Source organism: Microplitis mediator, chromosome 2, assembly GCF_029852145.1.
Source record: "Microplitis mediator isolate UGA2020A chromosome 2, iyMicMedi2.1, whole genome shotgun sequence".
Classification (NCBI taxonomy): domain Eukaryota; kingdom Metazoa; phylum Arthropoda; class Insecta; order Hymenoptera; family Braconidae; genus Microplitis; species Microplitis mediator.
In genome coordinates, this window is record NC_079970.1 from 21658298 (window position 1) to 21675803 (window position 17506).

Here is a 17506-nt window from a genome sequence, read left to right on the forward strand (position 1 = left end):
TTGAATTATTGTAAAAAATTTTTTCATGTGAGATAAAAATTTAATATTCGAAATTTGAACCGAATGTTTTATTTTGAATTTTCACTCCCCATTGATATCAATGAAGATCGAGAATTAAAAAAAAATTGAATCCTGATAAAAATTATTTTTTTCTCAAATTTTCCGGTTTTCCACACGAAAATATGGTTCCCAGCGTTAAGGCGCGCGCAACATTGAGACACTTTATTTTTTGGCAACACACAGTTACTATTAATTGAAAAAAAAATGCTTTTTTTTTCAATTATAATAATAATTATTGTTATTGAGTAGAGCGCTTATTTATAATTTCATTTACAAATCACTGTCACCACCACGTAGAATATGGATTTGACGATAAATATTCTTATAAAAGAATATTTGAGCTGGAACTGACACTAATATTAACACACTGACTTGATCGACTTTTACACATATATATTTGTATATATATATATATATAAAAGCACGATTTGATAACGGACTAATATGAAAGCTAAGAGTTTTAAACGCACGGTTTTTATGCTGGGCCGCGAGTTAATTTTTTCCTGAGAAAAAATTAGCGGGGACTCGCGGGAGAGACGCGGTTACGAAAGAAAAGGATTTACTGACAATTATAATAAATAATAAAATAAACGACACTGATAAAAGATAAAAGTGAGCACCAAATGCACTAGTGCGACTACAAATGAAGAAAATAAAATAAAAAAATAAATAATATTGAGAAAAACCCAGCAACATGGTTCCTATATTTAATAAAGTATATTTAATAATGGTGAATAAAATGGATTAATATTAAATATAGTAAGAGTAATAATTGTAATAACAATAATAAACAATATTTATAGTTGTTAATAGTAACGGTTTCGATTAATTATAATTATCGATAATTATCGCGTATGCGAATGACGAGTTTTTAAATAATTATTTTTAAATTTAACAAGAGTTCGTCTAAGTGATTATAAGTTTTTACGTTATTCGAGGTAAGAGTTGTGTGTTGGGCGAATTGTTCTTCGTTCATTTCATGCCGAGTACATGCGTCGCTTTTTTTTTTCTAATTAATGCTCATTTTTTAAATTCAGAGGGGGGTAAATTTATCGCGATCTCGGAAAACTATAATTTTAATAATACTAATAATAATAATAATAATAATATTAATACTAATAATAATAATAATAATAATAAAAGACTTTGGAGTGAGCAGTAAATACAATTAATAATAAAAAAAATACTATTAGGTATATTTAATAAATATATAAGTATAAATCACTAAATAAAACTATAATGCAATTAAGTTGAAAAAATATGAATATATTATATATATTTAAGTAGATAAATATATAATAATGTTGTGACGTTCTATAGAAAAAAAACTGAGGATTTATGAAAATATGCATTTTTTTTCACACGTACGTAGGCCCTGATTTTAAAAATTCATATTTTATAGGCACGAAAAATTCATGCTCGGGTTAATAAATGATTAATGACAATACTTTGTAATTTACTCGAGCATTAATTTCCAAGAGATTTTGTTTTTTATTACAAAGAGGATGAAAACGCGTTTGTAATAGCAATCATTCGCCCAATGGGATTGAAGTTAATATGATTTTGATAAATATAATAAATAATTTATTTAATAACGAAGCGGAAGTAATAAATATTTTAAATATTAAGTAACTCGAGTTCCTGTCGCTAAAATAAATGCTTTCTATATGTAACGTTGGTGAGGAATATTTATTATTATTATTATATTAATTATATTTATATTATTATTATTAATATTATTGCTATATATTTACATGACTCATGTATAATAAAAAAAAAAATATAAACTGATGCAAGTGCTTTTTTTATTCTATTGAGTATAGGAATAAAATTTGAATGAAATATTTAAACGGGTAGAGTTTTTCCCATCGAAAAATTAGTAAAGTCTCGTGATTTATTATAAATAGTGATTGTGCACATGAGGCTAAGGTTAATAATTAAGTATATAAGTTTTAATAACAGTCAATTATTTTTTTAAAAATAATTGACTTTTGTAAATTATCATTAATGTGAAAGTATAGCGTTATATTTTTTTGCTAATAAAGGGGTTCTATCAGATTTACTCTAGAAATCGAAGCAATCTAAACAACTATTTTATAGACTTTGGATAATTAAAAAAAAAAAAGCTGCCTGGCTACTACTTAATTTTTTTCACTTAAATCTAAAAATTTTTTTATGATACTGATGTTAGCCGACGTCTAATAATTTATGGATTCTTTCCTTAAATGGAAAATTATAAAAAAAAAATATTTGGAAAAAATGCACACATAGTATGATAAATTTTCTACATGTGCATTTTTTTTTTTTTTTTTTGTAATTGATTTGATGAAAAAAAATTATGAAAATTGTTAATTGTCTGTTAACTGGGATCATATTTTTTTTTACTTGTAATTTTTCCCTAGGGTCATATCATATTTTTTTTTGAGACAGTGGTCATACATTTTAATGAACTCATTTTTTTAAATTTATTTTAAAAAATTAAATTCACTAGAATAAAATCATCGATAATTAAAAAACAACGAATGTAATAATTTCCAGATTAAAAAATAATAATTAAAAAAAAAAGTCTATAAATAGGCACGGAAGTCAGGAAAATTAAATAGAAGATAATGAGAGAAAAAAGGAATAATAAATTAATTATAAATATGTGATGAGTTTAACGGGGAGGCCGGGCAGCAATTTAGTATACATATATATTACATTTGTCATCGTTTAGTAATTAAATACGTACGTGTGCGCAAAGTAAAACGGGAATCGGAGGATGATAGAAAAAGAAAATAAATAATAATAGTTTGTATTCTTACCAAGAAGGTAATCGAGACTGGGGTAAAAAAGTATATAAATATTTAAATAAATATCTAAACTAATTCGTTTGGTAATTTAGTTTGACTTTTGTATTCGTACGAAAAAATTAATTGCGTGATAGAGTTACCGAACCTCGCTACTAGCTGTTCCTAAAGCAACAATGAATGAGTGATAAATGGATTTTTAAGGATTAAGATGCTGTTTATTAAGTTGTAAGTTATTAATTAAGGACTGCCACTCCCATCTATTATTATTTTATTGAACTATTTTTTTACTTAGAATTTTTTTTAATCCAATAATTCACGATTAATAAATTATAGTTTTTCTTACTCACCTCTGGATTATTTTTCGTTGTGGCCAATCCTCAGCTTTCGTCTGTAAAAAAAAAATTCATTATTAATAAAGTTATTAATTGAATTTAAAAATAGATCGAAAGTGCACTTTTATACTCGTTAAAATTTTATCAAAACACGTTTATAAAAAACTACGAGTTGGGGTGATAAATTTTTTTTTATGTTTAAATATTTGGGAATTCGTTAATGAGTAATTAACGTTTCTCTCATATGTAAATGTGATGCGCACGCGTGTACTCTAAAATAACGAAGGACATAACGAATAAAAGAAAAAAAAATGAGATGCAGGTAAAAAATAAACGAATGCAAGTTTTGAGGGAAGTTTTTAATTTTAAATCGTTGAGTTTTGTCAATATTTTTATGGATTTTTATTATGAAGTACCTCATTGACTTATTTATTACTAATTATTATTGATCGATTAAGTTACAAATTTTTATTATTAACAATTTTAATTATTAATTATTAATTATTGAATCGATTGGTTAAGTGATTTTAAAATTTACTATTTTATTATCGATTATTAATTTTAATAACCATGTCGATAAATTTAATTATCAGATTTATCTTTAATCTTTTTTTTATTAAAAAACAAAAAAATAAAAAAAAAATTGACTATTAAATGATACTAATTGATAATGAGTAGCGACTAATTATTGTGAGAGATTGCCATGTGTATATCTAATTAATATAATCGCTAAAAAAAATGAATAAAAAACTAAAAAAAAAAAAAAAAAAAAACTAGGGTTCCCGGGGAGCCTTTGGGGGTCTAGATTCCCGAGGCACGGGGCCCGAACACTGGCTCCCAGTTACGTGGACGAAGGCACCGTTGGCACTTTTTTAATTGCACTTGTTTAAAATGTCTACCCGGTTGCGCGCGCACTTGTCACCAAATGAGCTAATAAACTTTAAAAAAAGCACATTACTTATTATTGAAATTATTATTTATAATTTATCACGCATTTATGACTCAACAATTCACATATTTTTTATTTAACGCACCCGCAATTACTAAATAATTAGTCACTGCATTAACTAACACTGGGCGCCATACTGGTGACCTTAACCTCTGGATTTTGAAGTCAAATTTAAATCTAGAGGCGACAGGTCACCAGATAAGTTTAGTGTCATGGATAGAATTGGTAACGTAATGAAAAATATATAAATTGTACAAATGGTGAAAGTGAACGAGTTTCCTAAAAAAAATACTCGAGTGTCCACCGGGTCGACTCGAATATTTTTGAAAATTAATTTTAAAACCGACTTAATGATATCGGCTATTAATGATGAATTTAAAATAAAATGAAGCATAAACAAGAGAGAGAAAGAGCGCCAACGCGATGGCCAGACTCCAGAAAAAACGGGCTGCTGGAGCGGTGCAATCATGTTCCTACTAGATTTCATATCTAAGCAAGTAATTAATGTACTACTTAATTATAATTGATAATGATGAATGATACGATGATATTATATATATATTATTGGATATATATATATATTATATATATAAAAAATATATATAAATATACATAATGGTATGACTAGCTGTAGTCCGTAAAATAAAGACACTGCAAGACGTTTTTCCCTTTATACACGAAGTTAAAAAAATATAAAAATGAAAAAAAAAGTTAAATAATACACACGATTAATAATTAACACACTTCGAGGGTGTGCGGCCAACTTGACAGGTACGCGTACACCTCCCCGTAATTAAAGTAAATAATGATTAATAAAGAAAAGTAAAAGTAAAAGTAAAAGCATTAATAATAAATCGGGGCCGGCAGGTTTGTGATCGAGCAATCTGCCGGCTGTGGTTGATAAAATATGTCATAGTAATAATAGGTAATGTTAATTTTTTTCATAAGAGCTTTAAGGGTACGAGCTCCAAATAAAAGTAATAAATGATGGAATAAATAAATAATAAATGAATAAATAAATAAATAAATAAATGAATACATTCCTCCAGACCTTGTACACACAATTAAATGTCAAATATTTAATAAAACTAATAACTGTTACTACGTAAACAAATACTTGGTTGCTAAATAATTAAAACAATAGTATAAATAATTTAAACTCTAACACGTCCAGGGTTTTTTTTAAGGCTCTAGTATCTGTGAATATTTTATTTCTAAGGTTATTATTATTATGTAATGCTCATATTTATATGTACACATCACTCACGATCGCAGTTACGATCTGGCAAATCTCAAGTTATTTATCCGAGAGCGGGATTTTTTGAATTTAATTTATTTGTTTTATTGGTTTAAAAAAATCCCGCGGATTCTCTCTCCACGTGCGATATCTTAAGTAAGCGATGTAATGATTGTAATTTTTTTTATTTTAATAAACTAATTATTAGTTGATTAATTGACATTGTAATGGCGATTGTTATTATTTTTGATAATGTAATTTTTTTTTAAATTTATTTATTCATGCGATAAAACCTGATTACTTTTTTTTTTAAATGTAATTCTTGTAATGAAAATAATGTATTTACTCACATATCAATTATTTGAATATTTCATTTCCTGTACGAAATTTAAATTTGAATTTAATTTTATTTAGTGGAGAGTGGAATTTAAATATAAAATTGTTATTTTGTGGTAGATAAATTTTTTGAAAATAAATAAAATGAGTGATCGAGTTTTGTAAAATTGGTAATTTATGAAATTAAATTTACAAATTTGTTTAATTTAAATACAATAGTAAATTTAATGTTTAATGGAGTAAATATGTTTATCGATTATTTAAGATACGCTTGGATAAATTATTATCTAAAACAAGCTTTTCCGTGGAAATTCCATTTCCTGTATGAATAAATTTATCTCCTGATTTTAAAAATAAATGACGCGTTAACATATGACGGAGTTTTATACTCCACTCACTCGATTCACTCAAAAATAATTTAATTTAAATTAAAAACGCTCGATTGACAGACAGCAGTTGAATATTTTTATATTTTATATAAGTGATTTTTTAAAATAATATATATCAAGTCTACCACAAAAAAAAATTAATGCCACATCATAACCGTAAAAGCTGCGAGTTATTAATATCCTGAATTGATAAAACCGATCCTTAAATCACACAAATCCCGATAAAATAAAAAATATTGTAAATGATTATATTAATATATATACATATGTGTATGTATATATATGTATACATAAAATTGATTTGGAAACTCTCCTTTTTCTTCCCCAGCCCTGCGTGCCACTCCCTACTGTAATACAGTATCGCAAGCTCATCTGGTTTACGTCTAAAATAATACTAATAATAATAATAATACTCATAAATAATAATAATACTAATATTAATAATAATAATAAGAATAAGAATGAAAATAATGATTAAATAAATAAAATAACAACTCAACAAGATGAAACAAACTAAAACTGTACTAAACCTCGACGTATTCTATTAAACGCTAGTTTATCAGAAAATTTAATAACTGTGTTGTCAATTACCCTTTGAAAAAATCCCGTAGTCGATACACTGTAGAAAATTTTAGGAGTGAACACGGATTTAATCTGGGAGCGGATGATGATTTATTTATTTAATCCTGGAGTGAAATTTACTACGAAGGGAAGTTCATTTTAATATTCAAGCTCTGAATCGGAGTGAAATAAAATCCAGACCACTCCGAAATCACTCATCTGAAAAGACAAACTCCCTATTCAATCCGTATCCGGAGTAATTCATTTAAAAAATTCCGAAATTCCGAGTGAATTTACACTGTAAAAAATTTTTGTGTAAAAATGGACCTGGAGAACTTTACACGGCTGTGTAGTGTAAAATAACGGTGTAAAATTATCTTGGTGTAAATTTTCCACCGTGTAATCTACTTTTTTTACACCATTCCGTGTTACTCGTTGTAATTTTGACTTAATCAATAACTACATCAATTTTGTTTATATATTAAATAGTATTTTGAATAGAGAAATATTTTTATGATTAATTTTCTTAACGCAAAAATATTATAAATTACACGTTCACACGCTTGACGGTGTAAAAATTTTAAATTCACACCGCCTAAATTTAACACCGAATTTGATTTAATTTTCACACCAAAATTTTTACACCGCGACATTTACACTACACCGGGTCAAAAAAATTTTTTACAGTGCATGTACCTGAAGATCGGAACGTTTTTCGCAAAATGAAAATGGAAAAATTGAAATGAAAAGTGAAAAATCTACAAGATTTCTGAAATATTTCGCAAGTCAGCCGAAAATTGCAGTCTACCCCAACTACTTGATAAGTCAAATTACATAAATTTTTTCATTTTCGTTGTGCGAAAAACGTTGCGATCTTTAAGTACATGTGAATTAGGGTTTAAATAAAATCCGAATTCACTCCTGATTTTTTACAGTGTAATTAATTATGTTTCATAAAAAAAAAAAAATTAATTTTAAAAAATGGGTAAGTATTTTATTTTATAATTTTCTGGTCCATAAAGCCAGAGAAATTGGAGAATCCGTAGAAATAAGCAATAAAAAAGTATTGGAATACACCTGGATGATGCAGAGCCAATAGCTCGTGGTAAAGTATTGAGGGTGAGTATTATCGCAAGTGTGAGTGTGAGCGTGAGTGATAAGGGTGGGAGTGGGAGTAGAGTGGGTGTGGGTGTTGGGGCTGATCTGTATTGGGGAATAGAGACGGTAGGGGGAGAATATACTATCACCACTGGCATTAGATCCACACACTACATTGAAAGAGCGAGTGTTTGCTCGCGAGATGGAACGCAAATTAGGTTTGTACTGGGATCGAACTTTACTCGAGTCGTATCGAAATAAAGGCAGCACATAAAATTTATATACGGTCCCGTATCGACCTCGCGATAACCTTTGGGGTTTCCTAGTGCTCGACGACTCTCTTTTTTCTCTCACCCCTAAGAGCTCAAAGAGACCAAGAACTCGAGAACACTTTCAACTCCATCTTCCGTCTAAAACCTACGTATAGATGTATAAATATATATATATTCAATATATTTCCTGTGTGTATGTGACATGAGTTTACGTTTCAAAGTTGATGTTCTATCTGAGCTCTTTGTAAAATTGAAATTGAAACATCTATTCTGTAATAAAAAGAATACAAAACAACTCTGTATATTTTTTACGTGATCGAGTTTGCATTTTAAATATTTTTAAAATCCATTATACTAAAAAATATTCATTTCTCTGTGCTCCCAATGGAATACTTTTAAAATCACTTTGATTTATTTTCAACAAAAGTTTAATTATCGATCGGTTTTTAGTCAATGATTCGATGTTTTATTTAAAATTGCAGTGGAAATACGAACGCCAGAGTTTGAGTCTAAAACAGTCAAATTTTCAGATTTATCTTGGCAAATCTGAAATTGATAGCAATACCGCCATCCAATTTCCCGTTGAAAACGCATTTTTATTTTCAAAAAATCATCAAATGCATATATATTAGACTGGGCCAAAAAAATGGACTATCTTTTTTTTTCAACGATACTGTGAAAATATTATTTGGGATGACAAAGAAAAATTATTGTGAAAATTTGAGCCTTTAGTATTGATGTTAAGAGGTGCATCATCGCAATTTTTGATTTTTCTTAATGAGCGGGTTTTTGTCTCATAACTCTCAAACCATCGAGATAAACGAAATCGACTTAGATACATATTTTGAAGGAAATTTGATGCTCTACAAAAAAGGTTTGATTGAAATTTTTCGTCAGATGAACCGTTTCCTTATAATCATGCTTTGAACATTGGTATGATTTCAAAATTTGATTGTTCAACTTTGGAATTTTGTAATCCATGTAAAAATAAGTTTCCGGAAAAAGCCAATGAATATTTTTGAAGGAAATTGAATGTTCTACAAAAAAAGTCTCTTATCAATTTTCGCTAAATTCACTTTTTCAAACGTTATTCAAGATTATTGAAGTCGTTTTACTTAACTTCAACCTTGAGAAAAAAATATATATATAATATATATATATATATCTTTTTTTTTTAATTACCTGGGCACACGTGACTTCCTGAGCTTATGGTTGGCATGAATATTTTTCAGTTACTACATATTTTTTATAATGTCAAAATGGTGTCACGACTAAATATCCACGACAAAATAACCGAATGACAAAATAACCGACGATAAAACACACAAAAACCATGATAAAAGGGTGGTTATTTTGTCATTTGGTTATTTTGTCGTCGGTTATTTTGTCGCGGTTATTTTGTCGTTAGATATTGTGTTAAGGAACCGTCAAAATAAAACTGATGGTTAATAAGAATGACATCATCCGGATGTCTTTGAATAAAATCGAGTGAGATTTGAGGACTTTGAGCAGTAAATATCACTTATGAGAATACAAAAAAGTAAAATATATATTAAGTATATATAATCTATAAATTAGAGTTAAGCCATAAGATAAAAATAAAATATGAAAAGGATAACGAGGATCATCTAAATCACTTTTCGAGCGAAACAGGAACTCGTTGTAAGCTGTGCGCGTTCGCCACTAATAACGCAACATAACACAGTACATAATACTACATAAGATATACAGGATGTATCAGTGTAGTGCTTTCTGCGATGGGTGTATGCTGTGTATATAACAGTCAACAGTGTACAGCAAGAGTACAACTACATATAATAAGACAGCGGTTGCGGCAGTATGTTTGGCTGTGGTGCTGCTCTGGTCGTATCTTCTCGTTAGTGCTCGCGGGTCTCCCTCTCGGTCTTAATACCACTCTCCGAGTCGGCTCTGCAATGCTACCCGTTCGGTAGAGTCACGTTTTTAATTTCTCCTCCGGCAGGTCTTAGCTCATTTTCACACCCCCACCGTGTGTTACGTTGGACGTCTAATAAGTAAATAATAACTCGTTGCCGGACATAAGTTACATCTCCGAGCTGAAAGTTAAGCTCCAGCACATCGGCCCCGGGTATTCTCATCCCTTTTTATTTATTTATTTTTAATTTATATACACGCCTATATTTTTTTAATGCCTTTTATTTACACGTACATCGTACATTTGGATTAGTTTAACTCATTCTCATCCAGATCTTTATTTTTTTTTTGTTACTGAAGTACCAATTTATTTTTTTTCTAAAATATTCACATTTGTTTTTATTTTTTTGTGTTTGCAAAAAAGATTTCTGATAAATTTAGGCAAAATTATCACTACTTGATAACTTTTCAGAATATGGGTGGAAAGAAATTTTTTTGGTCATTGACTGAATATCTATTTGAGTATGAAATGAAATTGGATGAAAAACCTCCAACCCTTTGGAAAAAAAATTAAATTAAATTTATAACACCCCCGGGTAAAAGTATTTGGCAGAAAATCCACCGAATAAGGACTAAAAAGGCTAAATTTGGCAGAAATTTCATTAATCTCTACAACAAGGTCAAAAATTGACTAATTGAATTATAAAACTTAGAAAAATTTCAAGCAATCAATGAAGAACTCAAAAAAACTATTGTTTTCGGCCTTGTGTTCACTACCTAAGCTTTTGTCGTCCACTTTTCGGCCGCGAAAAAATTTTACTATTTTTTTGGTTTGAAATTTCGTGAATCGAGATTTTTCCCAGTAGTTTGAAAGCTATTAAATTGATGAAAACTTCAATAAAAACAAGTGAACTGTTTTATATCACGATTGTTATCACTGGTATTACAACAACAACAACAATCATTATTACCTTAAGCTGTCACGAAAAGTGCACATAGCCGGTATTTATAAAACATTGCAGGGTCATGCATTTCACAAAGCGTGTTGGGGGCTGACAAGAAGGAGCAACATCCATTACGATAATTTATGCAGAGCAATAACGCGGAAACGCAAATTGCTACACTAATCCCCTTCGCAGCGTGTAAACATTCCACGAATACCCGGTGTGGCCCCGTGTGCATACATTTTTTTATTTTTACCGTTGAGTAAAACGTGTTACTCTGTATCTTACGTACGCTACACACAAAATAGCAGCATATAGGTTGCTAAAATTTAACCAACGCCCTACATCACTCCAACCAGTACCAGTACCAGCACCAGCACAAGCACCAGTACCAGGACTAGCTACAGCCAATGGAAGTAGCAAAGTAAAGTAAAAAAAATTTAAGCTCCATGTATGCTCGTCAGCGCCGTAGAATTTTACATATTAAGTAAAACATACAACCCTGAGGATCTAATGTTGGGAAAATATCTCGTATGGGTTTATGAATATGTAGACTTTATACCGCGTACACGTATGCTGATGGTGATGAAGAAAAAGAACCGTGTGGAGGGAGAAAAAAACCTAAGAGGATGAAATAATAATAAAAATAATGTATATAAAGTAAGAAAAAGTATTATATAAGCAGCAGGGTAGTTTGACTTTGTGTATTATAAGGGAAGAGTGGTCTCATATCATCATGAACACATCACCATGTTTGCCTTTAATACTTTTTCGTCCTCCTTTTTATTTTAAACACTGTCCGGTGTCACGTGTGTTTGAAAGCCCTCGGCTTGGCATCATCGACAACGACAACCAGCCACGACGAGTCCTGTCGATAACAGAATTCATTTAAAATATGAGATAAAAGCCTCACGAGGAGAAAATATATAAGGAAAAAAAAACGGACGAGGACGAGGACGAGGACGAGAGTGTGGGTACTCTAAGAGCTCTCTAATCAGGGACAATGTCAACAGAATTAAAGATAATGTTTGCTCGTCTACTAGCGTTTGCAGCAGGGCTTGTCGTGTGCTCTGACGAGAACGAGATATTACCTTGTGCACACATTTTTACATACTGACGAAATTTATTTATTTTCATTACATTAATTTTGGGTTTTAATTTTTTAAATTCGTCGAATAGAATAAACAAAGCGAAATATTTTTTTTTTTTATGGAGAAATAAAATGATAAATTTAATTACTGGGTTTGTTGGCATGTACTCAATAAACAAATCGAAAAGCAAACGACATTAAAAGACATTTAAAAATAAAATAACTGAACGAGTAAATAAATAAATAAATATAATGACATTGCTGGAGCGAGCAAGACAAAGAGGTTCTGAGGATAAAAGAGACAGGGGGTGGACAGGGTTCGGGCCTCAGATCATCCTAGAGTGTTTGTCCAAGAGGAACTGGAAACTGGAGAAGAATATAGCCGAGTGTGTTGTAGAGCGTACGTGTGCAGTGGTAGTGGAGCCGGGGGATGAGAATTGAATGATAGAGGGATGGGAAGACGGCGTCCTCTTAGCGCATTTCAATATATGGAGAAGGCCTTTGAGGTTGTGGGTCGCTGATGCTTGTACAAGAGCAAGAGCCAAAGGAAGAAGAAGAAGAAGAACAAGTTTAAGAAGTAGGAGCTTAAAAGAAGGGGTAAGGGGTGCTATTGATTCTTCTTTTAATCTTGTCGTGACCCATCCCATTTAGAGGGGGTGAGGAGGACGAAGGACGTTTGCCTGAAAGAAACGATGGCGCTAGTAGTTGTGATGGTAATGGTAAGGGTATAAGGACAAGAACAAGGATGAAAATACGATAAGGATAAGGACGAGGACGAGGATAAGGATAAGGTTACTCTCACTCCACTAGGCAAAGAGGAGGAACAGGAGGAAGAGGTGATGGTCGAGATCGTGGTGGCTTTACTTATTTGAATGTGTTGTCGCGCGTGCCGAGACAAAAACAGCTCAGAGAAGTAGAAGTATAATATAGAATAGAGGGAATTCGTTAAATCGATGTGTCCTCCGCACTGTCCACCCACAACTTTACTCAACCACCCTCTTATTCACGTCTACTGCCGCCGCTAGACTTGGGATTCGGGTGAAACACTTTTCTAGACGCCATTTATTTCTCTTTGGCTAACCGCATACTCACACGTATATATTATTTATAACCCGCAACTCACATTTAAATGACGGTTCTATTACTATATATATATAAATGTAGTTTTTTTTTATATATAGATATAAAGACGAGCCCGGACATTTATACAACAATCTCAAAGCTAACCGGTGTCCGCGATATTTATCGCGTTATGTTTATCCGAGCGAATCGATCAGCCTCGGGCTGAGTGTAACGATGATCATCGCCGAGGGATGCCGTTGAGGTTTTTTTTTTTTTAAACTTTTTCGTCGACGATCGATGGACTGTCGATCTCTAAGTGGAGGCCGTTTGATAATTTTTATCCGAGGGGTGGCTCTCGAATACTAAATATATATATTTCTGTATGGTTTAGATTTTAATCTTTCATGTATTTAAATGGATTTGCGCGGAGCTGAATAATGGATTTTTTTTAGTTTTTTATCGCGATACTAGAAATATTGGTGTTTTAAATATTTTATGGGTTTTGGTTTATTTTAATTTAACAATTTAAATATTTAATTTATTTAGAGGGATTTGGGAGAGAGTTTAAGAATAACAAGATATATATGAGATTGCAGTAGAGTATTAAAACTCGATATATATATGTATAAAGGGGAGTGAGTATGTAAGTATAAAATGCGGGAAACGCAATAAGCGTAACGCAATAAAATTGCACCGAGTCTTTTCCGTTATCCGTGGACTTTTCCCAGCTATATTCTTGCAGAAACATCCCCATATATTTACTGACATCTCTCTCCCTCTTTGGCAACATGCTTGGCATACTTGTCCCTCTTTATTCACTCGTATCGGGATCTTTGTCTTACCCAGCTCAGCTCAACTCAGCTCAGCCTGGTTCGGTTCGGTTCGGTTCGGATCCTGCGACTGTCGCGGGTGAAATAAAAAAATCAGTAGTGTAGTGTAGTGTGTGGAAAGGCGTCGTGAGGGGTGGCAATGATGGAAAAACGGGGAGAGTCACCCTGGTTATTTTTTATTTTACTTTTTCAACTGGCAGAGACTACTCCCAAGCCCAAGCAGCAGACGAGTAAGAGTACGAGTAAGAACACGAGGACGAGGACGAATAGAAAGTGCCGCAAAGGCACTGAGAAAGTGAGAAAATGTTACTAAACATGAGAGAGACGGAAATCAGCGTGGGGTAGGCTATTGATTTTTTTTATTTTATAATTAGGGGCGCGCACCCCTTGGCTGCCAGAAAAACACGTCACCCATACCCTTACGAAAAAAATAAAAAAGTACGAGTGAGAACCCCTCTTTTGCCTTTACCGGCAGAGAGTAGTTCTGCAAAGTTAGTAGTTGGATAAGAGTGTGACAGAAACCCAGTCCGATCTACTCAACGACTCAGCCTGCGCTCGTCTCTTTTTAGCTTCTCAGCCCCTTTTTTTGGTACCCCTTTTCCCTGGCAACCAATACCCTCACCCCCCGAGCGATCGACATTCGTCAATCGCAATAAGGGGACCATGTGACTGAGGGGTTGAAAAAAAAAGCAGTCACCGTCATCAAAGTGCCGGATGAGCACGCTCGAGATCGCGCGCAAACTAAATAAAATTATTAAGTAAAAAATTAAATACTCGTTTCTTGATGTCGCTCGAGCAGCATGAGTAGTTAGAAAAAAAAATAATAATAATAATAATAAATAAACAAAGTTAACTAGATCGAGTGGGGAGTATATATTTATCTTGAAATATTTTTATTATCTTGCGGCTTCGCCCGACCGCATCCGACTCTCGGGACGTGTCGATAAAGAACCCGCGAAACGTCGTCGCAGTCACGACAGTGCTGAGGGAAACGCACGAGATTTCGGGATTCGCGAATTTCCTCAGCACCCTCACCCCTCTGTAAGAAATAAGAATAAATAAAAAAATGTTAAAATGGTTGAGAGATAGAAAGAAGCAAAGACTAGGCAATGACGAAAGAGGAGTGAGGGAGACAGAGATTTCCTTTTTCCGTAGTTTCTTTTATCTCCCTCTGAAAAGCCTCTTCGCCCCCTTGCGGAGGTGACAATTCCTCATCTGCCTTCGGCGACTCTTTTCTCCCAAGCTTGCGCCCGCAATTCCTTCTCCACATACTCCCTCCTCCCATCCTCTTCCAAGACGTACATATATTACACGTACGTAGAAAGAAATAGGGTCGGGAGGGTTGGAGAGGGTCGGGAGGTAAGAAGGCGAGGCACTCGCACATACATGTCCTTACGTCATTCTAACGTAGAGAAAAGTCACACCGATTGATCGCGAAATTTCTCACACATGGAAATTACATATAAGGCACACACTAGCTGGCAAGATCGCTCCGGATAGTAGTCTTGTGTGTCACACAGAAGAGTGTAATATGCAAAGACCCGCCCCCGGTTGCCATGGCTACGTGTTCTGAACGTCTACGTCGTCGGGGGAGAGCACTAGGTGCCCCCCTTTTTAGCAAGGATGTTGAAAGAAGAGAAGAAATGAGAGAAAAGTAAAACGAGTATAAGTGAACCCAAGTATTTGGGGGCTGCCTGCCTGCCTGCCTGCCTGCTCGGGTACCATCAGCAGTAGCAGCAGCAGCACACATACTGTTATGTGTAGGGAAAAGGATAAGGGGAAGCTAGACACTCTGGGAAATTTGTATAACTACCCCCAGCAGTGGGGAACCCGGGGTGTACCTTTGGCCAAAGAAGAAGGAGCAAGACGGAGCCCAAGCCCAAGCTCGAGCCTGAAGAAGAAAAAGAAGGAGTCTGTAGCTGGGGTGAGAAGAATTCTGCGAGGGCAAAGAGGCACACATCGATCGCATCTTTTTAAAGCCGTATGTGTTCTTTCTTATTCACAACCGTAGCTTTATAAAATCGCCAGTTCTCCCGCCCTCGCCACCCTCCCCTTCTACTCGGCTTCTTCGGCTGCTGCTTACCCAACCCCAGTGTACCGGTTCTTCTTTCCACCCTACCAGCATCAGCCTAACTCCAATTCCAATCCCAACCCAATTCCAACCCCACGGCCTCTACCGAGTCTTCAACTCCATGCATGTGTTGAGTCTTATTTTCTGTATGTGTAGTTGAGTAATGCCGGACTCTGAATAATGTTTATGCCTCCATTAAAATCCTCCATCAAGGGTTTGTTTATCGCTACCCAATGGGATCAAACTTTCCAAGACACACACACACCCCCACATACACACACTGAGTATAGAGACGTTAAGATTTATGTACTTTGCATTATTTGTATCTTACTTTATGTTTTTGGCGAATCTTTTTAAGATAGAAGCTTCGACGAAAGAGAAATAATAATATAATATAATGCGGCTAATGTGCCTGGTTTATTTCGTTTTGATATTTTAAAACTACATAAAATAAGGGTATTTACTTTAGAATAACAAGTTTTAGAGCCCAATAAGCGCTGATGAGTCTCCGAGACGCGAATTCCAGAGATCGATACAGATCTCTAACCGATTGGGATGTAAAGAGTCTGTCGAGGGTTTTATTGTGTACAGTTAACTAGTTTTGTGTGTTGGTTCTATTGCATTTTTAACATTCCTGAGAGCTCTAGTGAAATTCCCCCGTAAGCTTCTCTAACTGCGAGCCGTTAACTCGTCAAGTACAACACGAATGTGCTATTCTCCAGCAACTGAGTATATCGTGATGTAAGCTCGTCAAGTGGTTTAGTTTAGCTGATGGGAGCTTTCTGCACTCAAGTACGTCTTCAGTAGTTGCCTCACTGACTGGTAATTTTAAAAATACTGTCTACTGTCGCAAGCCCCGTTCAAGTATTCATTAAAAGCGGTAACCTGTTATTCCGACTATTATGCCGAAATTTAAAAGTCCCGGCAATTTCGCCATTTCTCGGGATTTATTTCCACTGGCCATCAGTCATGAGCCCGTCGTTGGATTTATTAAAGCATTTTAATATAAATTGATGCACTGGATGATAAAAGATAAGAGTGTATTTGCACGTAAGAACATTCACCATCGCGAGCAGTCCAAGTCATGTAATAATCATAACGATAATTATGTAGGTAAATGTAGGTACGGATATATATATGTATGTATATATATACCTCTTCGCCGGCCAGCTGCCTTATTCGAACCTTCCACTAATTATCATCGTAAGCATCGGCTTAATTGCTATACACTCCTCGGACTGGTACTCGGACTCGCCTCTTTCTCTTCGATCTTCACAGCCTTTTATTTATATTTATTTTCATTACTCATATCTTTTCTCATATTTACGGCCTCCTTTATTCATACACACCGGCCTACCTACGAATATATCTATAATTCTACATTAAAAATAATAAATAAAAATAAAATAAAAAAACGCCCTTATCTTATTGTGTAAAAACACAAAAGTATAACGTGAAGCGATATAATTCTTGGTTGGTCTGCCGATCGTGAGTATCGGCGTTTTCTCGTGATAGCTACTAGCACTTGAGGCATTAATCTCCAACACCGTTAAAATCCGGTAATCGTGATGAGCAAAGTGTAAAAATAAT

General features: G+C 33.4%; 1 protein-coding gene and 1 long non-coding RNA gene across 2 annotated transcripts in view; one reads left to right on the forward strand and one right to left on the reverse strand.

The window, feature by feature from the left end:
- The window catches only part of LOC130663986 (COMM domain-containing protein 10), a 136903-nt gene that overhangs the window by 50933 nt on the left and 68464 nt on the right, over positions 1-17506 (forward strand). The window lies entirely within an intron of this gene.
- Positions 1-17506, reverse strand: part of LOC130663991 (uncharacterized) — an 83426-nt gene that overhangs the window by 49373 nt on the left and 16547 nt on the right. Inside the window, exon 3 of the long non-coding RNA XR_008989280.1 lies at positions 3200-3240. This is a non-coding gene — a long non-coding RNA (uncharacterized LOC130663991). The remainder of the gene's footprint in view (positions 1-3199; positions 3241-17506) is intronic.